The following is a 26281-nucleotide window of genomic DNA, read 5'->3' as shown; positions in this document are numbered from 1 at the left end:
GTAGTAACTGACAGCTGCCGAGTTTGGACCTAGACTGTCTGGTTGTAGACTCCAGGCTGTTAGCCAGTACACCTCCTATGCAGTCATTGTCACTGTCATGGTGACTCAGAGGTGGAAAGCAAGAGGTAGGTGCCTGTACAAGGTGACTCCCAGGGTACCCCCACTGCTGAGCAAGAGGTACCTGCCAGGAGCTGGTTGCCATTCCCCAGGAGTCTGGCCCCTCTCACTCCCTGGTAGGGCAGGAGGTGATAGGGAAGCAGGAAATGGCATTGCCAATGGAGCCGAAGGCTTCCTTCTGACTGGGTTGGGCGGGTCCCTGCTGGTTTCTGGGTAATGGTGCCAGCTCTGCTTGATCTCAGCAACTTCATCTCGTTGCCCTGCCTAGAATCCAGGCAAAGATAAATCCTCTCCCCAGTTCCAGGGCCAGGAGGGAGAATCTTAATAGACCAGCTTGTCTGCCCCGGGCTTGTTATCACCCTTGGAGAGGGCCATGTTCTAGGGGATTCAAACTTCTTCTCATAGGCTGGTCAAGACTCGTCTTCTGACAACTTGGAGCAATTGGAACGCTAGATGCCCACAGAGCTGTTGACTGGGAGCAAGCGGTGGAGCCTCGTTCCATGAATTTTTGATGGACTTCCCTACTGAAGATATTAGTGTGCCCTTGAAGGTGGATAATTGAAATTCAGATTTGGATATTCTATTACTTGGCGATATTCTTTATGAGTCTGCTTTGTGTTTCCCAGTGACTTGGTTGCAGCTTTAGTGACTCCATTATGGAGAAAGATATTGATTTGTCAGGGTGGTGTCAGGAGCGCTGCTCTGATGAAAATTGATTTATCTCTCCCTGAGCAGCTAGTGTTTTTAATTCGTCTTTGCCTCCAACAAGGTGTGGGGTAGGTGTGAGTGGGGGAGGGTGCCTCCCCTGCCTGGACTCCGTTCACCATTACACACTATAAATAAAGCTTGGGGTACAGCACTGGCTACGATTTTATGCTTTGCACTGAGAAGATAAAATAGCTCCTCATTTGCCCTTGCTAGTGTTTATAACATTAGTGTTCATTCCTCTCGTCCCTTGACACAGACACACGTAGCTGGGTGTGACGGATGAGGACCATGGGAGAAAGACTCGCTCTCTCTAGATGAGAAACAAGTCGATATCGAAGTGGCAAGTGGAGCTGGGGAGGTCTCCATTTGCATTCCGATGAACCACAGGGAATAACTTTTAATTGCGAGACTTTGACATTCATTGGCTCATTCCTTCATTCATTCTGGTAGTGTGGTAGAGTCGGCTGCCTGGGCTGGACCCTCCCTCCCTTCTGCCCCTTCTGCCACTTTCTATCTGCGTGTGCTGAGCACTTACTTAATCTTGTTGAGACTCAGCCTCCTTGGGAATACCAGGAAGATAATGATGCTTGACTGATAGGGTGGGTGGGAAGAGGAAATGAAATGATGCAAGGAAGTTATTAGCACGTTGGCTGGCCCCAAATAATACAAATACGTATTAAAAGGCAATAAGTAAAATAAATAAAACAGATGAAATAAATAAAAGAAGATAACAATCATTTGTTGGGCACCTGCTCTGTGCCCATTTGGGCTTTGGTCATACAGAGATGGCTCCTTGCAGCAAAGGCACTGAGAGCCCTGGTAGAAATGTACTATGGCCTAGGGGACCCCTCTGAAAGTGCAGAGAAGGGCATCATAGGAGGGAGAAGGTTCAGAGAAGACTCCTGAAGGAGGTGATAGCTGAACTAATTCTGAAGAAAGTAAATGTTTGTTATGTGAACAAGAGAAGCAAGGCAGAAGATGATAATATGTGAAATTCCTTAGATGAACGGCATCATTTGATGTTGGAATATTTTAGTAGGCTTGGAGCAAAGGGTGCATGGGAATGTAGGGGCAGGAGGTGATCTAGGATGATGGTTGCAGCCTTCATCATGAAGGGTCTTGAGCTTAGACTCCTTTGTCAATGTCCTGAAGACTCGGAGGAGCCGTTGCAACATTTCAAGGTCTTAATCAGGGGAGGGGCATGATGAGATTGATATTTCGAAAAGGTCCCTCCAGCATCAGTATGGGTTGTAGATTGGAGGGCACTTGAATGTGTAGCAGGGACACTTACTTGAAGGTCTTTCTAGTGCTCCATGTGAGAAGAGAGGATGGACTGAACTAAGGGTGTGATGGTGGAAATGGGTCAGAGAAGGCAGATGGGAGAGACAAGAGGGAGGGGTAATACTGGGACAAGGGAGGTTGTGGGGCTGACAAGAGAGTGGAGGTGAAGTTCCTCTCCAGTGTTTGGAAGGATAGTGGGTGCATTCATTTCCTGGGCTTGCCATCACAAAGCCACAAACTGGGTGGCTTGAAACAACAGACATTTACTGTCTCACAGATCTGGGGCTAGAAGTCTAACATCAAAGTATTGGCAAGGCCATGCTCTTTCTTCAAAGCTGGGGGATCTTTTCTTGCCTGTTCTAGCTTCTGGTGATGCTGGGATCCTTGGCGTTCCTTGGCTTATAGATGCCTCGCTCCAAACTCTGCCTCTGTTGTCACATGGCTGTTTCTCCCTGTACACTTATCCTCTTATTAGAAGGACACCAGTACTGGCCAGGCACGGTGGCTCACGCCTGTAATCCCAGCACTCTGGGAGGCTGAAGCGGGTGGATCACTTGAGGTCAGGAGTTCAAGGCTAGCCTGGGGAACATGGTAAAACCCCATCTCTACCAAAAAGACAAAAAATTAGCCGGGCGTGGTGGTGGGTGCCTGTAATCCCAGCTACTCAGGAGGCTGAGGCAGGAGAATTTCTTGAACCTAGGAGGTGGAGGTTGCAGTGAGCTGAGATCGTGCCATTGCACTCTAGCCTGGGCGACAGAGCAAGACTCTGTCTCAAAAAAAAAAAAAAAAAAAAAAGAAAGAAAGAAAAAAAAAAAGAAGAAGGACACCAGTCATATTGAATTAAGGTCTTACCTTACTCCATCCATTATAATCTTGTCTTAACCAGTACATTTGCAATGACCCTATTTCCAAATAATGTCGCCTTCTGAGATACCAGGATTTAGCATTCCAACATATCTTTTGGGAAGATACAATTCAACCCATAAACAATTGATCCTCTTCTTCCCCTACCCCCTGAAATATGTGTCTTTCTGATGTACAAAATACATTCACCCTATCCCAACATCTCCCAAAGTCTTAACCATTCCAGTATCAACTCTAAGTCTAATAGCTCATCTAAATGAGCCACATGCGTGTGCACAGACACACTGCATACTCTATCAGATTTCCACTGAGCTGGGAAAAAGCAGGAGGAGCAGTGGGCACTGGAGAGAGGCAGAGGTGGGATGGCTGAGGAGTTCAGTTTTAGATGTGTTCAATTAATAGCTCTCATGGGGCACCAAGTGAAACCGCTAGTAGGTAGTTGGGTATTGCTTATCCTTATGACTTTGTTACCCAGTTCCCCCATAATTGTCATCAGAAAGGAGCTCAAATCTATGGCCATACTGCCTTCAACGTGCCAGATCTTACATGATCTTGGAAGTTAAGCAGGGGCAAATCTGGTTAGTACTTGAATGGGAGCATGGAGCTCGAGAAACCTCATGACAAAAACTGCAATTGCTTTGAGGGCAGGGGTGCACAGGAAATGTGTGAATGAGGAATGAGGCTGCCTGCTGTTCTGAGGTGCATCTGGAGAAGAGAGAAAAACAGGTGGAATGAGGGGTTCTGGCTGGTTAACCAAGGCTTTGAATGTTAATTTGTCTATTCATTGGATAACTTATGTTAGTGATCACCCTATGTCAGGCACCATTGGGGACTTCAAAACAAACTGTCCACAAATCCCATCCTCAGAGTTTACAATCATAATGGGCGGGAAATGTGACTGGACAGGAGCTTATAGTCCACAGTTGTAACATAAGGTAGAAAATATGAACCAGCAGAAGGAATGAACTGATAAATTGCTGTGGGAATTCATAGAGAGGAGGAGTGGGCTCTTCCAGGGCTGGTGTGTGTGTGTGTGTGTGTGTGTGTGTGTGTGTAGAGGGAGGGAAGCTCATAGCTTTGACAAATGAGTCATATTTAGGCATGAGGAGATGAGGTCGTGGAGGCTGGCTTTGGAGGCACACAAAATAAGAGGTAAAGAGAGAGATCCTCTAAGCATTAACCTGGGACCATAGTGCATTTAACAGGTAAAAAAAGACATCAAACTGTATACAGGTTGTATAAAAAAATTAGGCTAACAAAGCAGTGTTTTTATTTATGCTGTCTCACTTGATACAGTAATGCTTTGTAGAAGAGATCTTGTTTTCCCCCTTTTCAGATAAGGAAACAGAGGCTTGGGAGAGTTAGGTATCATGGCAAGCTCGCACAGCAAATGGCAAAGTTGGGACTTGAATCAATGTCATTTGACTCCAAAGCCCATAATCCTTCTACTGTGTTCCCTTTATTACTACTCTTCTCTCTTTCTTCCACACTGTGATTAAAACTTTCTTCCTTTGTAATACTAGCCTAGAAGGAATTCTATGGCTCCACTGAGTAGCTACGACTGGGGAAGAGGATGGAGACAGCTTATTAGGATGAATCTTTTCTGTTCCCTAGCTAAACATCTTTCCTGCCACACTTTCCCAGCCTCCAACATGGAGATTATGGAGTGGGCAAGAGAAAATGTCTACATATTAGAATCCCCATGAAAGATCATCTGGCTGTCAGCAGAGTAAACACAGCCAGGGCAGGACTGATTCCTATCCATGCTGAAGACCACTTGAAGCTGCTCAAGAAATTCAGGCTTGGACAGCACAGCTTTAGAGCACCCATTCCTTGAATTGGAGCCAAACAATCTGGACATCTCACAAGAGACCTGCAGAGATGTAAGGACATGCTCACCTCCTGTGTTGGGGGAGGAGTGACTCAGCTGGCTGGAGCACAATGGCCAAGAGGGTCAGATAATCTTGCTCTATTTCCTAACCCCGACCATCCTTTGCTGCAGGACAGGGGACCTGGTCATAGATCCAAAAACAATAATCACAAATCCATCCCACATCCAGGAAAGGGACCAGATGCACAGCCTGCTGAAAGTGGCCAAGAACATGGCTGGTCTGTATGTCTAACAGGCAGTGAATGGTGACTGCATTGTATCAGCCTTAATGGGATCTTCTGGAAGAAATGTAGGTGTGGGGAATTGTAGAAGATTGGTCTTTGTTTCCTTCTCTGATCAGTAGTCTCCTGCACCCCCACTCCCAGCACATACACATGAAATAAAATAAGGAAAAATAAAAAACATACTACTAACAATAGCACTGCTTTTCATGAATTCTTATGATGTGTGAGATGCCATCCTGAGCCTCTTATATACATTAACTCATTGATTCCACTGGTAGCTCTGTGAGGTGTATACTATTAGCATACTCATTTTGTATACAGGAAAACTGAGGCTTAGAAAAATTAAGTAAACTTTCTAAGATTATACAGTCCATTAGTGACAGTGGAAGATTTGAACCCATGGCTGCCTGATCCAGGGGTTATGCTCTTAATCACTACGCTTAACTACCATGACACATGAAAATGAGCCAGGAGACCCCTCAGCCTGCCACCAGAAGAAGAGCCTTGAAGCCTTACAGGATTCTCCAAGGTCCTGCCTAAGAAGTTGCGCTAGAGAATGGCCTTCAAGGGCACTGCAGAGCTGATTTTCATTCTGAGGCCTGGATAGTGTAATGTCCTTGAAGCTGACAAGGAGATTTGCCCCTTGCTGTTATTTATCTAATCTCCCCAGGAATCTGCTCCTCCTCCTCTGTTCTCAATCTTGGTTAATGATGACATTATCTAGTGGATCTTCCAAACCAGAAACCTCGGAGTCATCCTCAACTCTTCCCTCCTTGTTAAGGCCCCACCCCCAAATAATCCATCACCAGTCCTGCCAATTGTAACTAAGAAACATATCTTGAATCCAGCCTTTCTCCTCTCCACCCCCACAGCTATGGTCTGAGCCCAGGACTTCAGCATCTTCTGTCAGGGTGATTGCAGTCACGCCTCTTGAACTAAAGCTCTTTAACTAAAGCCCTTCCAGTTTGGACCCCAGGTTCCCTAGGTTACCTCTCCTGATAACACATCACACAAGACTCCTGCTTCAGGTACTAAATTTTCCCTCGAAATGAGATGCCCATCCATGACTCTCAGTCTTCCACAGGCTATTCTCTCTGCTTCAAATGTCCTTCTTCTATTTCAGCACTGGGGAAACTCCTGTTCATCTGTCAAAACCCCAACCATATACCATTTCCTCTGTGAGTTCTCTGCACGCTCACTGCCCTCCCTGTGCTCTGGCTATACTCATTTATACATATGGTTCACACAAACTGGGCTGTTCTATGATTTGTCTGTTTATATCTCTTTCTCCCACCAGAGATAAGATCTTATTCATCTTTCTCTCCTATACCCTAGTATACTGTGTAGCCCATATAGATATTATATAAAGACTGTTGGCTAAATGAATGAAAAATCCTGACAGACTGAAGAATTGAAGGGATGAATCTGGGGAAAACAATGGAGTCTGACAGTAACCTGTGTGTGTGCACACTTTCCATATACACAAACCCATGATACATATTTCCGGGTGCATGTTCTCTGCCAGAACATATCATATAATGCACCACACACACACTACATGCTACACACTGCACCCACTTATTTCCATGCACATATTGAACCAATGGCTGGTTCACATTGCATACACCCACCCACCCACACACACATATATTAAACCCCCGACTCTCCCCACACACTTGCAAAAGGTATCGGAGTCTCAGAAGGAATTCTTCGGAGGCTCAGGAATTTTTATTACTGCCCAGAGGTCCAAGATTCTTAACAGAATCATGCCAGGCGAAATGCTGCCCTTTAGGTAAAACATACTAACAACAATCACAAGCTTGTGGGTGGCATCTTTTAAATCTCATCCCTAGGGAGAAAGACAGGTGGTCTAGGGAGAGAGAGAGCAGGCAAAAGCTTTTTCAGAGACTTCATGAAAGCTGATTGGTAAGAAATGAAAGAAAATGCCACCACCAGCCTCACTGCCACCCCCTGACTAGAATGTAAGATTTCTTTAACACCTTAGCAGACATACTCCAACAGGAATTACACCACCTTACTGGCCCACACTGAGGGATGAATCACTGCCTTAAAGTCTTTACTCAGAGCGGGGTCTTCTAATGAGGATGGAGACTCACATGGAAGAGTGCAAAAACTGATACTAAGTAAATTCCCAGCCCTGTGGTAGGTTTTATCCATTACCTTCCTTAATAGCCACCTGAGGAGGGAGACATTCTTGTTCCCATTACGCAGATAAAAAACAGAGGTCTGGAGAGAGAAAGGCATTTTTCTGACATTATACATATTGGTAAAACAAGGATTCAAACCCAGGTCAATGCGACTCTAATCTTGGTCAGTCCACCTTGCCCATTGAATCGAGAGGGAGGAAGGTGCTCAGAAAAGGGATGGCAGCAGACCTAAGGTCAAACTGCTTTCTCTGTGACTTTGTCAAGGGTTGTCTATACTCTCAACACTCTCTCACACCAAGACCCTTGGTTGTTGATCTCATGCTGTTCCATGCTGAGTATCATATACTTTCCCTTTCTTCCTGTGCTTCTCTGGGTTTGTGTCTCTAGTTTGTGGCTTCAAAACCCATATAGAGTGAATCCCATCAGCCTTCTCCCCATTATCTGCTGTCAAAATTGTTATGTGTTTGGGACACATATTCCCTTGTGTATTTATATGTACTCTTTGTGATATATGGATAAAAGCAGAGATACCTGAATAAGGGGAGTGTTGGTCAAGTTACAGCTGAAATATGGTGTTTTAAACTTGCTAAATTCTAAGTGCCACATCCTGCAAGAAACATTATCCAGAAGAGAGAAGCAGGATAGGACAGGGTCTAGGAACAAAGCCATATGCGGAATATTTGGAGGAACTGAAAATGTTCGGCCTGGTTAGACTTGCAAATGTTTGAGCAGCTCCAAGCCACACAAGAATAGAAGTTAAGAAGAGAAGGAGTGCTAACAAATGGATTAGTGAATGAATGAAAAACAATGAAAGCCATCAATTAGTTTCGTTCATCTCTTCAACATCTGTTGAGAATCCACTGTCCTCCATACACAGCACTAAGTTGTGTATGAAATGGTTTCTTTGGGTGGTAGGCAACCTCCAGTCCCAGGAGGAATCCAAGCAGGGGTTGAGTGACTACTTTTCAAGGGCAGCATTAAGAAGATTCTAGTACTGAATGGATGATTGGAAAACATGAGTTCTAGGGCACTGCAATTCAGATTTCCAAAGCTCCTTAAACATAGAGACAGTTGTCTTTTTTTTTTTTTTTTTTTTTTTTTTTTGGTACCATCCAAAACACTTAATGTAGGATACTACATGCTCTAATTGTTGACAGGTTGGTTGGCTAACGTAGCACATGACTGTGCTATCCACTTGGATAGTCAGGGTGTACAATGGGGTGAAAAAGCGAGTAGTTGTTTTCCATGCCCCAAGAGAATTAAATGAGAAGAGGGCTGGAACAAAAGCAAAATGGAGTTGGCTCTAACGAATGTGTTGACCTTGAAGGTTACTGGTCACTGAAATGAGCAACGGAGGGAAAGTTGTTTCTCTGTTCCAAGTGGTTCCTTGAAATCTCTAGGTACCCGATTCCGCAAGACAATAATCACAGGGTGCTCATTAGACATAGCCCTGAGCTATACGATCAGAGCTGGACAGAATTATTCAATTTGTCCTGGCACCTGCTGGACTTCACTGTCTTAACTGATTGCCCTGCCTCCTGACCTTGTGTCTGCCTCCTCTTACCCACAGCTTTTGGTGGCTCTAGGCAATTTCTCCATGAGCTCTGGGGAATAATGCTGGCTGTGTCTGTGCCTCCAACCTTTGCATCATAGGCTGAACCTGCCCCTCACTTCTCAGGATAACACTTAACCCTCACTATTTTCAACACAGAAACATTATTCTGGGAAAAAGAATGATGCTAGGTACCAGGTATTGGGCAAAGTGTAGTACATCCCTGACTTGCTTTTAGGCCCCCAAAAATTCCTTTCTGCAGATGAGGATCTAAGAAGTTAGAAATGTTGCCAAAAACACACAGCAAGTAAGTGGCAGAGTCAGGTTCAATTGGGTATTATTTTTTCCTTTTCCTTGCTCTAAATCTCATGTTCTTCCTACTTGATGGGAAAAGGGCTAACCCCATGCAGAAGTCTCTCTCTCACCCTCACAGACCTTCCCAGAGCCACCTGCTTAGGTTTAGAGTGTGGGACAGAACATGCTGTCTTCCCAATTGATGAATGCCAGCTGTGGCTCCCTTTGCTATGAGCCAAGAGTTGTGCTAAGGGACTGCTTAAAGTGCAACCATTTAAAGCACTTTTCCTAATCCTGCTCAGGTTTGTTTCATTCAACTAGGTGCAGGCAGGATGGACCAGCCAGCTTGGACAACTGCACTGCCAATTTCTTCTTGATCTAAGAGCATCTGCTTCAGGGAATAGTGTGTTCTGAGGAACCTCATGAACGAGCTTTGCACCAAATGAGAAATTCCACCTTGTGATGATCCTTCCTGTCTCCTCTGAGGCATAGTTTCTAAACTGTAGTAAGTGCTCAGCGAATAGACGGTAGATGACTAAATGCAAATCTGGTGCCTCAAGCTCTTCATCTTTTAAATGATAAAGATAACTGTATCTTCCTAGCAGGAGGTGAGTACCAAATCAGCAAGTTCATTTTATTCTTTTTTTCTTTTTATTTTTTCAGAGACAGGGTCTCTCTGCATTGCCCAGGCTGAAGGGCAGTGGCCTGATTATAGCTCACTGCAGCCTCGAACTCTTGGGCTCAAGTGATTCTCCTGCCTCAGCCTCCTAAGTAACTGGGACTACAGGTGCATACCACTGCATCCAGCAATTTTTTTTTTTTTATTTTGTACAGACAAGGTCTCGCTTTGTTGTTCAAGCTGTGCTTGAACTCCTGAGCTCAAGCAGTCCTCCTGCCTTGGCCGCCTAAAGTGTTGAGATTATAGGCATGAGTCACCATGCCTGGCTTAATTTTCATCTTTTTTTGTGTGTATGTGTTTCTTAAGACACAGTTTCGTTCTATTGCCATAGGCTGTAGTGCAGTAGTGCAGTCATAGCTCACTGCAACCATGATTTCCTGGGCTCAAGTTGTCCTCTCACCTCAGCCTCCTCAGCAGCTAGGACTACAGGTGTGCACCACCATGCCCAGCTAACTTTTTGATTTCTAGTAGAGACAAGGTCTTGCTATGTTGCCCAGCCTGATCTCAAACCCTTGAGCTCGAGCAATCCTCCTGCTTTGGCCTCCCAAAGTTCTGGGATTACAGGCATGATTCATTTTTTTTCTTGACACATACTCGACATTTAGTAAATCTCAATAATATTATTCTCTCTCCACCCCACTCCTCCAGCTTCCTTCGCCCCTGTCTTTGGGCAATGTCTGGAAGCAAAGAGCTCCTCTCCTTGGGGTTGCAGACTACTCACTTCAGCCACAGGGTCATCATTCACTGGTCACTTGGGGTTTGTTGCATAGAGCCCAGGTGAAGGTTCCACAGTCAAGATTCTGTGATCAAGGTACTGTTGGTTACTCGAAACCCATCAGTGCTTGCTTAGCCCCTGATGAAGGTATTTCATGCCTGATGCCTTCCACTCTTTCTCATTCCGCAGTCTACTTAACCCTACTCTTGATTTGGGAAATAGGGACGTGATTGATGGCAAACCAAGCCAAGAGAGTATAGCTGCTCAGCCATAAGACCATGAAGTAACATTAATAGGTCTCATCCTATTAAGTGTGTCCTGTACTCTTGGCAATACTGAAGCTAGAAAAATCATCCCACAAAATATCCCACAGACATGAGCTTACAATGTCTTACGGAGGGAGAACGTTCATCCTATGAGGCTTCAGGGAACATCACTATCCAGCCTGTAACAAGGCCTTATCTTGTAAATGTCCAGAGGACCAGGGAAGGGTTGGTTTCACGTGCTGGCTTCACTGCAGAGCCTAGGGATTAATATATAAGGCATTCCGTGTTGGTGAAGCATTTGATGTATGGCTGGTTTCAGCTAAGAATTATGTGGTTAAGGAGTGAGTTTCTCGTACTTAGCCACCTCCTTTGGCTGCCCTGTGATAAACACACTTGTGTGTGTGGGCTGAAATTTAGCCTTTTTTTTTTTTTTTTTTGGCCTGTCTTGCATCTGAAAATCTACAGAAAAGTTTGGAGGTGGTGGAAGCTTAAGAAGGATCATCATTTGTATTTAGTTAGTTAGCTAATACATTTATCAGGGATGTCTTTTTTGTTATTGAATTTATTATGATGAGTTCAGTATTTGTTGGTATTCTAATGTATTAAACTTGCACTATGATCATATGAGGTAATTATTATCACTGTTTTACAAATGTGAAAGACTGAGGCTCAAAGATTATAGGTAAGTTGCTCAGTTTCGTAAATTTAGAATATGGAAGAGATAGCGTTCAGATTTTGGTCTTTTCTATTCTGAATATATGATTTTTTCCACTAAGACCAGTGCCTTTCTTCAAATACAACTTTATAACAATAATGACTATTTTGGGAAATCACTTTTAGTTACTAATACCTTTAAAAAAGTCTTTTATATTCCAAGTTCCCATGAGCATTTTTTTCCATATGGCTATGCATTTTAATATAGTTATAATCATCACATAAAAATATTTTGTATTCTATTGTCTTGACTTAATGTTATAGGATATGCTTTTCCCAATATCACTAAATAATCATTAAAATTTATAAGATGGAAAAATAATTCATTGGGTTAACTTCTCATAATTTACTAGAACATTCTTCTATTATGAGCCACTTTGCTTTTTTCAGCTTTTGCTATTATAAATAATGCTGCGGTGAAGATATTCATACATAGATATCCTTTTCCCAAGGCAGTGTTTTGTAGAAGAAACAGGGGATTGGAATCAGACTGCATTTGAATGCAGATTCTCCCTTATAATGGTGCCATATCAGGTAAGTCACTTAGCCATTGTTCTAATTTCCTCATCAATAAAATGGGAACAATAAGTTTGCTTGACTTGCAGAATTAGCAGCAGAATAACATGCATAGCTCAGAATAGATAGGAAATAAATTTTAGTTCCACTATCCTGTTTGGAAAACTCCATAAGTAGAATGTCAGAGTGCATATACTTTTGAATTTTGACACCTACTGTAAGATATCTTTTCAAAAGGGTTAGAACAACTTATGCTGTCACAAGCAATGTATAAAAGTACTGTTTTGCCACAGACTCAGAATCCGTTTTATCAGTTTTGGTGCCTATGTACATATATAATATAATTATATAATTATTATATAATTATATTAATAAATATATATTATATAAATACATACTATATTTATATATATTATATAAATATATATAATTAATATTACATATTATATACAACATAATATATATATTATGTTGTATATAATATGTAATATTAACTATGTATATTTTTTGAGATGGAGTCTAGCTCTGTTGCCCAGGCTGGAGTGCAGTGGCATGATCTCTGCTCACTGAAACCTCTGCTTCCTGGGGTCAAGTGATTCTCCTGCCTCAGCCTCCTGAGTAACTGGGGTTGCAGGTGCTTGCCACGATGCCCAGCTAACTGTTTTGTATTTTTAGTAGAGACAGTTTCACCATGTTGGTCAGGCTGGTTTCAAGCTCCTGACCTCAAGTGATCCACCAGCCTCGTCCTCCCAAGGTGCTGGGATTACAGGTGTGAGCCACCGTGTCTGGCTGGTGCCTATAATTTTGAAAGGGAACAGGATGGGAATGAAAAGAGCCCTGTGCTCTTTACTAGTGAAGATATGGGACTATATGATCACAAAAAAATGAGTCACAAAGCTTTTGAAGGGCAGAGACTGATTAGGGCCAGCAAGGCTTATAGGTAAGCCATATCTGACTAATCAAATCCCCTTGAACCTAGGGACTGATGGGATATAAAGAATCTATTCTTGACAGGAAACATTATCTGACCTCAGCATGGGTGCCTGGTAGACACTGCAAAGCCTTCCTAACCGATGATTTTTTTTAAGGAGGATGTATCATCTGATAAGAGGGCTTAACAAGATCCTCTCTCAAATTGGATTTGACATATGCCTGGCACTTGGGCAGCTGAGCCTTCCATCCCCAGCCAGCTCTCTGCAGCTACAGCCCAGGGCAGCAGGGCTTTGTCCTGCCTGCTGCTGGCACAGCTGCTAATCCCAGGCTAATGATCAATCCTGAGGCAGTGGCAGCAGAGAGGCTGGGAGAGCCAGGGGCAGGGAGAGGGCCAGGAGAAGCCAGGTTTCCTAGGGCAGTCACAGAAGGCAGCCTTCCCAGAGTTGTTCCTGGATAGGAATTGGGCCAGCGCCCTGGGTCCCTATCCTAATATGAGCAATGCCTTAGAAAGGATTCCAGGAAGAGAGAAAAAGGTAGTTGCTGGGGCTGACTTGATACTCACGTTTGTTCGTTCAGCCTATAAGCCCACCCTATAAGGCAAGATTGGGGACTCTGTTCTCAGGACATCTCCTAAAGGTTGTTCTTGATTTTCTTTCATTTTATTTTTATTTTACTTGTGAAAAAGATTGGAGGGAAGGGGTACATCGGAGGTGATTTGTCTTGGATGTTCTGTTTATCAGAACTGGACCGAAAACCTCAAGCCAAAATATGAATTTTAGAAATACTATCCCGTACTATCTCATGTCTCTCTCTCCGTCTCTCTCTCTCTCTCTCACACACACACACACAGAGTCATAAAATCTATACAGTATTACATTAGATAAGTAGATAAAGAGAGAGAAAAACTTATTTTCAGTGTTATAATACCTGGACTCATGTCTAATCTACGACTGCTGTGTGATCTTGGGAAAATCTTGCCTCCACATTTTGATTTTTCAGCTTAAAAAATGAGAGTAGAGTATACGCATGAACAAGTCCTCAAGGAGGAGGCCTTAAAGGCCAACATACACATGGAAAGATGCAGATTTATGTAACAGCGATATTCCGTTTAAAAGCTGTCAGATAGCACATGTGGTGGGCATGTGTTTGGGTGTGTGTAACGTTACCAAGTGTTGGAAAGGATATCGATCAAGAGAAATTCTCATTCATGCTTGATGAAAGTGTAAACTGGCAAAACTACTTTTTTTTGTACTCATATAAGCGAATGCTTATATGGTAAAGATAGATGATTCTCATATTCTAAGATCTAGGAATTGTACACTTACCTTTGCCTTGGAACATACATGTACATAGGAGACATGCACAGGACTGTATACTTTTGGCATTGTCTGTACATATGAAAAATCATAAACAACCCAAGTGGGAACCCAAAAGCAGAATGGAAAAGTAGATTTTGGTATTTTCCTGCCATAGTACATTACAGAGCAATGACAATGAATGAACTAGAGCTATACATATCGTCTACATGCATAATCCTCTAAAAACAAAGAGCCAAACAGAAAACAAAATAAGTTGCAGAAGTTGCCAGAAAAGATAAGAAAAGACGCAACTAACCGCGTGTTGCTCACAAGAAATCCACTTTAATAGGTTAACACATAGGTCGAAAATAAACAAAATATGTTGAAAGTAAAAATATAAGAAAAGATATTCCATGCAAACACCACTAGCCATAACCAAGATGTGGGGGCTAAAATAACATTAGACAAAATAAATTTCAAGATAAAGAGTATTATGGATCAGAAAAATAGTAGATTTTAACATATAAGGGTCAATAAGTCAGGAAGATGTAACAATTATAAATGGATATGCACTTAACAGAATTTCAAAATATAATGAAGAAAAAAGTAACAGAACTAAAATCGAAATAGACATATCTGCTATTAGAGTTGATTTTAGCACTCTTCTTAGTCATTGATAAAACAGTTACACAAAGAATCAGCAATGATATGAAATATATGAATGATTGGCCGGGCGCGGTGGCTCAAGCCTGTAATCCCAGCCGAGACGGGCGGATCACGAAGTCAGGAGATCGAGACCATCCTGGCTAACGCGGTGAAACCGCGTCTCTACTAAAAAAAATACAAAAAACTAGCAGGGTGAGGTGGCGGGCGCCTGTAGTCCCAGCTACTTGGGAGGCTGAGGCAGGAGAATGGCATATACCCGGGAGGTGGAGCTTGCAGTGAGCTGAGATCTGGCCCCTGCACTCCAGCCTGGGCGACAGAGCGAGACTCCGTCTCAAAAAAAAAAAAAAAAAAAAAAGAAATATATGAATGACACAGTAAACTGCTCGGACCTAATTGACACTTATAGAGCAATAAACCCAATAACTGCAAAATCTTTTCAAATGTACGAGGAGTGTTCACCACAGTACACTGTATAATGTAAATGTCATAAACAAGTCATAGTATACTTCAAAAGTTTGAAATCTTATAGGGTAATAGGGTAAGTTATATGGCAGTGGCATAATTACATTTGAAACCAATAAAAATAAATATTTTGAAATTAAACTATACATTTATAAACAGTCTATAGGTCAAATAAGAAATCACAAGGAAAAATTGTAAAATATTTCAATCTAAATGATAAAGACAATTTATCACATCACAATTTGTGAAAGGCACATCTAGGAGTACCTACAACTGTATAAAAAATGCATGAACAGGATATTTATTGTAGCGTTATTTGAAATTTCAAAAAATTGGAATCTGCCTGAAAGTTTCAGCAGAACAGTTCTGTTGAATAAACTATGGTACAGTCACTCAGTGAAGTATTATGTAGTTGTTGAAAATAAGGAAGATCCTTGTGAACTGATATAAAATGATTTCAAAGAGATATTTATAAGTAAAAAAGACAAGGTACAAATGAGCATACGTGTAAGAAAAAGGATAAGTAAGGAAATATTCACATATCTGCTTATCGTTACATAAAGAACATAAGAAGGATAAACTGGAAAATAGTGAAATTGGATACCTACAAGGTGTGAGGTGAGGTGGGATGGAAAAGTATGAGAGGGAGTGACACTTTTCTAATTATGTATTTTCAAATGTTTGACTTTTGGATACATGCTAATAATAAATTGTCAATATAACCTCCAAATTAAATTAAAGCCAAAAAATGTAGAGAACCCTAAAACTGAAATCAAACTAACAAATGAACCTAATTGTTTTTTAAGTTAATACCATAACTAGCTGGAAGGGAATAAAGAACAAACTATTTCAAATACCTTATGAACACAACTTGTGACTACCTTTAGTTTTGGTCAGATTGGAGTTGTGGTGGGGGAGAACTGAAAATAATTGATAAACTCCTTTTAGCAGGTTTGCCTATCATAGTGTTTGAGTGAAGCAATTCTGAATGTACTTTATAAATACTGTAGAACTGAACAAAAGAGTAAATGGTTTTGTTTTGCTTTGTTCTGTTTGAGACAGGATCTCACTCAGTCACTCATGCTGGAGTACAGTGGCGTGATCACAGCTCATTGCAGCCTCCACCTCCCAGGCTCAGGTGATCTTCCCTCAGCAACCCAAGTTGCTGGGACTACAGGCGAGCACCACCATGCCTAGCTAATTTTTTATTTTTTTATTTTTAGTTGAGATGGCATTTTGCCATGTTTTCCAGGCTGGTCTCAAACTCCTGGACTCAAGTGATCTGCCCACCTTGGCCTCCCAAAGTGCTGGGATTACAGCTGTGAACCACTGTGCCCAGACAAAAGAGTAGATGTGTAAATGATATTGAGGGTCACAGTCCTGATTGTGAAAGAAGGTATACAAACGTAATATGGTACAGGAGAAGTCAAAAAATAATCCTATGGGGGATGGATTGGAACTGGAGATCTCTCTAAATATGCACATATGTATATGTGTATATATGTTTAAATGATCATATATGTGTGTGCATGCATGTATGCATATCTAGGTTTGTGCGTATGTATCTTTATGTAAATATGCATGTACCTATATATGTCCATGCACATATTTTTTAGCTCTGTTTGTTAAAGGGCCAAGAAGCAAATGTACTCCTGGAATAACAAGGATAAATAGCACCCATAATTTTATCTCTACTACCATTGCTCAATTAAAGAAACTAGGACTTTTCATATTCCAGGGCTGGAACTAGGGTAAAAGATTAACCTGAAATATCTTACTATGCAAGAAAATAAGAAAGTGCTTTAAAAAATGGTGGGAGGATGTCACAGGGACACAGGAAATAGCTTTAAGGAGTTCTCACTGACCAAATTTCTACAAACTTGAACACCAAAATTATTAAGCATAGTAATGAATGATAAATCATGGAGAAATAGAAATGCATGAATCAATATCCGTATTAGATTCATTAGGTAGGTAGATACATAAATTGAATACATAGATTAGCTAGATAGATGAATAGATAGATAGATATGATAAATAGGTGCATACAAACATAAATGCAGACATACAGGAGAAGGGAGGTTTCTTCCTGGCATTAGAATGCTGAGGACCAACTAATCAATATGGAAGGAGTGCTGGAGCATGGAAATCATCATTTTGTGATCATCATAGTAAAAATGGGCAAGAATAGTCAATGGATACTAAATCTAGGGAGGGGCATTTTGATGAGAGAAAGATACTTCACATACTGATTGTCAGTTAAAAAAAAGAAAAAAATCAATAACTATATTTTCAAAAAATTGGCAACACCTTGAACAAATGATCAAATTAACATCACCAATGAGGGAAGATGGACATTGTGTATCTCCAATTGTGATATCCTAAGATAGCGTATGACCTGAACCTAATCACAAGGAAACAGTAGACAATCCAAAATGAATAACTTTCTATTAAATGGTAGAAGGACTGTATTTTTCAAAAATGTTATTGTTGTAAAAGATAAGAAAAGACTATGGAAACATTCTAGACGATGTAAGGCTAAAGAAACTTGACCATTAGACAGGATCCTGTACTACAGGAGAAAAAGACATCATAAAGGGCATTTTTAGGTTAAATGACAAAATTAGAATATGGATGGGATACTAGATTAAAGTATAACATAAATGTAAATGTACAAATTTAATAATTGCAGTGGTTATGTAAGAAAGTACTCCTACTCTTGGAAAACACATTGAATTATTTAGTGATAAAGGTCTACAGTATATATAAATCACCTTCAAATGTTTCAGAAAACACACCCACACATATACATAGTAAGAACAAGCAAGAGAGAACTTGAAATGTCAAGAAGGCCGGGCGCAGTGGCTCAAGCCTGTAATCCCAGCACTTTGGGAGGCCGAGACGGGTGGATCACGAGGTCAAGAGATCTAGACCATCCTGGCTAACACGGTGAAACCCCATCTCTACTAAAAAATACAAAAAAAAAAAAAAAAAAAAAAAAAAGAAATGTCAAGAAATATTAACAGAGGTGAATCTGTGCAAAGAATATTGTCCTTTTTATTTTATTTTAATGACTGTCGTTATTTTTTGTAAGTATTAACTAATATCCAAATAAATAAGCAAGGGATGAAGCTAATTCAGTGCTTAGTGGAAGCAAATGTTAAGGTTCAATGTTTATATTAGGAACAAAGGTATAAATTAATGATCTAAGTCTCTGCCAGTAAAGACCAAAAATAAAAACAGGCAATTAAACATGTTAGGTAGATGAAAGGAAATAACAAAGATAACAGCAGAAATTTTAAAAAATAAAAAATAAAAAATTAAGAAATCCAGAAATTGCTTTTGAAAAGATTAGCACACTTGATAAACTTCTAGCTAGACCAAAAAACATACAGAGGAAAGACACAAGTTATCTATAATATAATACCATGAATTAAGAAATGAATATCATTATAAATCCTACAGATGTTAAAAGGATAAAAAGAAAATATTATTTTAAAAATCACTCAGGAAAGTACTACAATTCAGATGAAATGAGCAAATGCATTGAGAAAGTCAACTGATCAACTGCCCAGAAAACCAAAACTAACACAAGATGATACAGAAATTCTGAATAACTATACCCATGAAAAAAATTGAATTTTTAAATCAAAATATTTCAACAAATAACAAATAAACTCTTTGTTCCAGTGGCTTCACCAGTGAATTCTAGCAAACATTTAAGAAAGAAGTAGTACCATCTTTCATAACCTCTTCCAGAAAATAGAGGAGGAAAAAGCATGTTTTAACATCTTGTGAGTTTATTTTTGATATCAAACCATGACAAAGACATTACAAGAGAAGAAAATATTCTTCATTAACATAGATGCAAGAATCTGTAACAAAATATTTTTCAGAAATACATAAAAAGAATACTATATCATAGCCAATTAAATTTTATCTCAGGAATACAAGTTGGGTTCAACATTTAAAAATCAATGTAATCTGTGTAATTAATATATTAAAGTTAAAAACATATATGATCATCTTAATAAATGGAGAAAAGGCATTTAACAATATCCAGCACTCATTAATGACAGTAATTCTCAGCACATTAGAATAGCCATCCTCTGGCAAACTAGGATCCCAATTCTGATAGAGAGCATGTGCAAGAGTCTATTGTTAATTCTTGATGGGGAAGCCCTGAATGCTTTTCCCCTCAGATCAGAAGAAAAGACCAGAATGTTGAATCTTCTATTCAATATTGTATGAAGGCTCTAGCCTATTCCATAATGCAAGGAAAACTAAAAGCATAAAGACTCAAAAGGAAGAATTTATTTTTGTAAACCAAAGTTTTATTTAACTAATTCAAATTCACAGATAGTATACAATTTTATAAGAAAAGCCTGAGGAATGAACAAAGAAAACTCCTAGAACAATTTACATAAACCGAACAATATCTCAGACTATAAGATGCATGTGGAAAATCAGTTGTATTTCTATATATTGGCAGAAAGCAATAAAAAATAAAATTAAAATTTTATTCACAATTTTATAAAACTGTAAAATACTTGCTGATAAATTTGACAAAAGATATATGAATCCTCTATATTGAAAACTACAAAATATTGCTGAGAGAAGTTAAAGAAGACCTAAATAATGAAGAGATATACTATATTTGTGGGTTGGAAGATTCAATATTGTTAGGATGTCAAACCTTCCCACAGCAATCTATAGTTCAACATGATTCAAATCAAAACTGCATAAGGCTTTTTAAAAATAGAAATAGATAAAACAATTCTAAAATTTATATGGAAATGCATATGACCTAGAATAGCCTAAACAATCTTGAAAAAGAAAGCCGAAGAATTCAAACTACTTGACTTCAAGACTTAAAGCTATAGTAATTAAGACAGTTAGATATTGGCATAAAGATAGACACATCAATCCCTGCAGCAGACCAGAGAATACATAAATAGATACACATGTTTATGGTGAATTACTTTTTGACACAAACAACTAAGTCACTCAAAGGAAAAAAGAAAGTGTTTTCAACAAATTGTGCTGAAACAACAGGATATCTGTGCAAAAAAAAAAAAAAAAAAAAAAAAGCCCAATATCAGACCTCACACCACACATACCACATTTAATTAGAGATAAATCTTAGTTCTAAATATAGAAGCTAGAATGATAAGGCTTATAGAGGAAAACAGGGAAATATGTTTACAGGATAACCAAAAATGTCTAAGACAAAACTCTGAAAACTCTGAAATAAAATAAAAAATAAATGATAAATTAGACTTCATAAAAATTGAAACAAGCCAGGCATGGTGGCTCATGCCTGTAATTCCAGCACTTTGGGAGGCTGAGGCGGGAAGATTGTTTGAGCACAGGAATTTGAGACCAGCCTGGTCAACATAAGGAGACCCCACCTCTGTAAATATAAAAATAAATGAAAAATTGGCCAGGCATGCCTGTGGTCCCAGCTACTTGGGAGGCTGAGGTGGGAGCATGGCTCAAGCCTGGGAGATTGAGGCTGCGGTGAGCCATGATAGTGCCACGACATTTCACCCTGGGTTACTGAGTGAGACAGTCCCCCTCCCCCAACTCCCCTGCAAAAAATCAAAACAAACAAAAACTCTGATCAACAAAATATATCATCATTAATATCGAAAATAAATAGATTTAAGAAAATATTTTCAAAGCGTATTTCTGACAGAAGGCTGCTATTCAGAATGTGTAAAGAACTCTTTCAACTCAACAATAAAATGACAATTTAATAAAAGTAAGCAAAAGTCTTGAACAATGAAATATTAGTTCACAATAATGGTTGGGGAGTACGTAGAGCAAATGAAATGCCTGTCCATTACTGGAGAAAATGCAAAATAGCACAACCACTTTGGTAATTTCTTATACCATTAAGAGAAACACTCCTTAATCCAAGAGAAATGCAAACAAATATCTACAAAAAGTACTGTATGAAAATGTTTATAGCAACTTTATTCACAATTGCCAAGAACTGGAAACAGCCCAAATACTCATGAATGGGAAAATGAATAAACAAATTGTGCTATATTCCTACAATGGGATACTACTTAGCAGTAGAAACTAAGCATCTATTGACACATGGAATAACATGGGTGAATCTCAGACACTGCTGAAACCCCTCCCGCAAAAGGAACACAAAAGGCTATATACCATAGGATTCTATTTATATGAGGTTTTAGAATGGGAAAATGTAATCTGAGGTGAGAAGGCCAAAATGATGGTTTTTTGGGGTGTGAGGTGGTAGGAGGAGGAGTTTGAGCAAAGGAGGAAATTTTCTGTAGATATGAGGGTTCTGTATCTTGATATGGATAGGGATACATGATGGGTCCGCTCTGTCACCTAGGCTGGAGTGCAGTGGCATGATCTCAGCTCACTGCAACCTCTGCCTTCTGGGATCAGACGATTCTAGTGCCTCAGCCTCCCGAGTAGCTGGGGTTGCAGGTGCCCGCCACCACACCTGGTCAATTTTTGTATATTTAGTAGAGACGGGGTTTCGCCATGTTGGCCAGGCTAGTCTCGAACTCCTGACCTCAGTGATCCACCTGCCTCAGCCTCCCAAATTGTTGGAATTACAGGCGTGAGCCACCGCACCAGGCTGTATTCACTTTTTTTTAGCATCCAGTTATTATTTATGCATTTAGATGTTTATAAAATGTATGTGAAAGTAGAACTGTAAGCTATAATTATTGATTGATGGGAGCTAGGGTATGGTGATGGCATAGGTAAATCAAGAATGGCTGAATGTCGACAATTGTTGGAGCCAGGTGATACATAGGAGTTCATTTTACTATTCTGTTTACTTGCAGACATTTGAATTTTTCCATAATAAAATGCATTCCTTAGAAAAAGCAAGTAACAGGATATATACAATGTGGTATCATTTATATCAAGTTTGAAAACATGTACAGATGCATAATATTATTTATAGGCATACACTTGTATAGTAAATGTTAACAAAAATAATCATGGAAATCATAAACACTGGATTGGAGATTGGTGGTTACTACTGGATGGTGCAAAAGGAAAGATTCACAGGCCTTTAAAATCTTTTAAATAAAATAAGGTATTAAATCATTAAATTATCCTCTGTACATTCTTAGGCTGGCATATTTCATTAGAAGCATGGGAACCCTCAAGGACCCTGGGTACTCACTTGACGTTGAGAGATGAGCCATGTGTTTGTTACCTTCAGGTGAGCACTTGACGAAGTGGTAAGCAGAAAAAGTACTGTATGAACTGGAAAGCGTAACGAAATACAGACTTTTAGGGGGAAAAAAGAGGGGCTTCCAGATCTCTAAAGGTCTGAGCACCGTTTTGGCAACACTGCATTACTAGTGGGTGGGCCCCTTGAAGGAGGGACTGAGCCTGGTATGTGTATGTGTCTCTGGTACTTAAAACAATACCCAAAACATTTGGGATGCTCAACAGCCATTTACAGAGTCAATGAATAGACCTCCATGCCCCTGCTTATAAACAGCTGGCTGGGGGGACATTTATGAAATGCTAGGATCATTTTAATAAGTAGTAACAAGAACTGATGTGAATTATGTTTCGGGCATTTTATAAGGACTTTTGTCAGAATTAACTCATTTTATCCTGACAGCAACTCTATGAAGTAGGTTCTATTATTATCAACCCCCTTTTACAGCTGATAAAACTGAGGGACAAAGAAGAAGTTAAATTATTTATTTAACATCACACAATGAGTGCTAGAAGGCAAGGGATTTGTCCCCATAGCCCTTATATTTGACTAAAAAAATCCATGGCTTGCTATGATCAAGTAAGTTTGGATACAAGCCCAGGCAGTGGGGAGCAGCCCTGGCTCCCCAGGTGATATTGAGATACCTGGGAACAGAAAAAAGCTCAGCAGAATTCACTTAAAGGGAAGATATTTCGAGTTGAAGGGAGACGCAGTAAGAAGAGACAACCAAGGGACAGATGGTCTTGGTTCCTGGGAGTCCTCAGCGCTCTCAGGGACGGATTGCCCTTTGGATGAGATCCAGGTCTTGTGTGAGTCCTGTGTTCCCTTCTGCATTGAGGTGTCTCTTCAAATCTCTCAGTTATTCTGGAGGGCTGGACACTCTTCTGGGCTGAGGTTGACAAAGTCTGCAGATAAATGTTCTGGATAAATAGAGCCTGCCCTGCTCCAGTTGCCAAGCAGAATGAATACAATGTGTTTTAATAATGAATGAGTGATTAATAGCAACGGCTTTGGAGAATTATGATGTGACGAGCCTTACCGTGCCATGGAGCTGGGTATAAATGATGCTGGAATGCATAATCAGGACGTTAGCATCTGTTACAAACTGCATTATAAACCAGGCTCCATGATGCTGCTTATCCACACCTCCCTGACATGTTATTATAACACTTCTCTTGAGAATGGATTGGGGGGGAAATATCATGTCTATTAATCACCAATTGATGAAAAAAAAGGAGAGGAAGAATGTTAAATTAAGGTAATGTTACACATGCCTTCTCCCTCTCCTGATACTGTTTTTAATCCTGCCCTTTGTTTGTCTGCAGGGACAATGTGTTTGCGGTTCCTGGGGTGAGAGAATGTGGTCTGGTCAGAGATCACCTTGCAAAGCAGGTAGAAAGTGTCGGGGAACTTGGATCCATTAGCAGATATCATGGGAATTCCCTTTGCTTTACCAATAAAATCCAGACCCCTCACTAGGCATGTCCCTGTGGTTTGGCCCCTGTATGACCTGCCAGTCACACATACTATGTATTCTACCTTCCAGTGTTCATTCCAAGTCACACTGAACTATTTGCAGCCCTCAGAATGCTATGAGATTTCCTTCCTTCCTCCCTTCCTTCCTTCCTTCCTTCCTTCCTTCCTTCCTTCCTTCCTTCCTTCCTTCCTTCTCCCTCCCTCCCTTCCTCTTTTTTCCTTTCTTCCTTTCTTTCTTCTCCTTCCTTCCTTCCTTCCTTCCTTCCTTCCTTCCTTCCTTCCTTCCTTCCTTCCTTCCTTCCTTCCTTCCTTCCTTCCTTTCTTTCTTTCTTTCTTTCTCTTTCTTTCTTTTTTCTTTCTCTTTCTTTCTTTCCTCTTTCTCTCTTTTTTTCTCTTTCTTAATGTAGCTGCTGCTCTTTCTAGAGCATCACCCTCTTTCCTCTAGCAGGTTAATCTATTGCTCATCCTCCAAAGTCCTCTAAATCCAAGTTGAATGTCACCTCCTCCACCAAACTTGTCTGCTCTTCCTCACCTTGTTCTTGCCATCAGAGCATGTATCACACAGTATCACAGGGCATCACATGGTATGAAATCACTTATTAGTCATCTCCTCTGTCGACTGAGTTTGTCTTACCCAACTGTGCATTCCCAGAAATCACCTCTAGATGAGTGTAGGGTAGAGGTTTCATAAAAGAAACAATGAGTGTTCAGATGATGGAAACCAAACTTCCAGTGCCATTTAGTGTGGTTCATATACTATCTCACCCTAATGATGCTAATTCATTCTATCTACACACGGTTACTGAGAGCCTCCTATGTTTTCTTTGAGGTGTTGCAGATAGAGCAGTGATCAAAGCAGTCTGAGCCTTTGCTTTTGTGGAGCTGACATTTTGTTAGGGGATTTTTCTGGGAAGAAGCATTACCAGCCTGTGAGTAACTTGTCTCCCAGGGCCCTTCCCTGAGCACATTCCCCCTCATTTTTCACATTCAACTCAAGCGCCATAATCTTTAGAAAACCTTCCATCCCTGTTCTGGGCAAAGCTATAGTATTTCCCTGATTCTAAGATGTGCACTTTCCCATATTTTACTGTGGTTGTTGTTGTTCTTTAATTGGGAATTTAAAATTTTGATGTCTGAACTGTGGTGTGTTCACTTGATGTGGTCAAGTTTCCTTTTTCTGCAAGCTGTTGTTAAGTCAGTAGGTGCCTTATCATCAAGATGTCTCTCGATTAGGGAAATAAGTGAGTACCTAGGGGCTGTGCTTCCATGCGCTTTGTCTGCACAGTGACGGGCTGTTCACCTCATTGTGTCTGGTCACATATCTTTCTCCTTCACTGGACTGTGAATTCCTCAAGGGCAACCACGTCTAATTCAACCATGATTTTTCTTCAGCTCCAAACCCGCCCCTGACACCCAGTAAACACTCGCTTCTCTTGGGGAAAAAAGCAATGCATGACAAAATGGAGTAAAGCTCTCCTGCTCTCCACATGATCAGATCTGATAACTTCTATTTCCTATGTATTCTTTGAAATTTACCTCCAGAACCACTCCAATAGCGGGCAGCTGAGCACAGGTCCACCACATATTGGTGGAGTGGTCTGCCATGTTAATTCTGGGGCCTCAGAATCCTGACCTGTAAAATGGAACTGAAAATGCCCACCTCACGCAGTTTGGAGGAGGATAAAGTGAGATACACAGTATTAATTTCTTAGGGCTGCCTTAACAAAGCACAGTTGGGCCTCTGTATACATGGGTTCCACATCATGGATTCCGTATCTGTGGATTCAACCAACTATGATAAAAAATATTTTTAAAAAACCACAATACAAACTAATGATACAACAATTATAAGTACAAATTTAAAAATAACTCCAATCTTTGCCTTGTCTTCACATGACCATTTTTTCTCTCTCACAAGAACATCAGCCCTGTTGAAATGGAGCCCATCCTACTCCAGTGTGACCTCACTTTAGCTTAACTACAATGACCCACCTACAATGACCTTATTTCCAAATAGGATCATTCTGATGTTTGTGATTTCAACCTATCCATTTTGGGAGACTCAGTTCAACCCACAACATGCAGAGAATGTTCTAGTAAATAATCCGTCTTCTTCTGTTCCACCCCCCTCCACTCCTATTTATGCCAACTCAAACTACTCTTCCTGCATCCTACTTCTTGTCTGTGCCTCTCTGATGTGTATTGCTAGGTGTCTTTTTAAGAAAGTAT

Source organism: Rhinopithecus roxellana, chromosome 19, assembly GCF_007565055.1.
Source record: "Rhinopithecus roxellana isolate Shanxi Qingling chromosome 19, ASM756505v1, whole genome shotgun sequence".
NCBI lineage: Eukaryota > Metazoa > Chordata > Mammalia > Primates > Cercopithecidae > Rhinopithecus > Rhinopithecus roxellana.
This window is presented reverse-complemented; position numbering follows the sequence as displayed.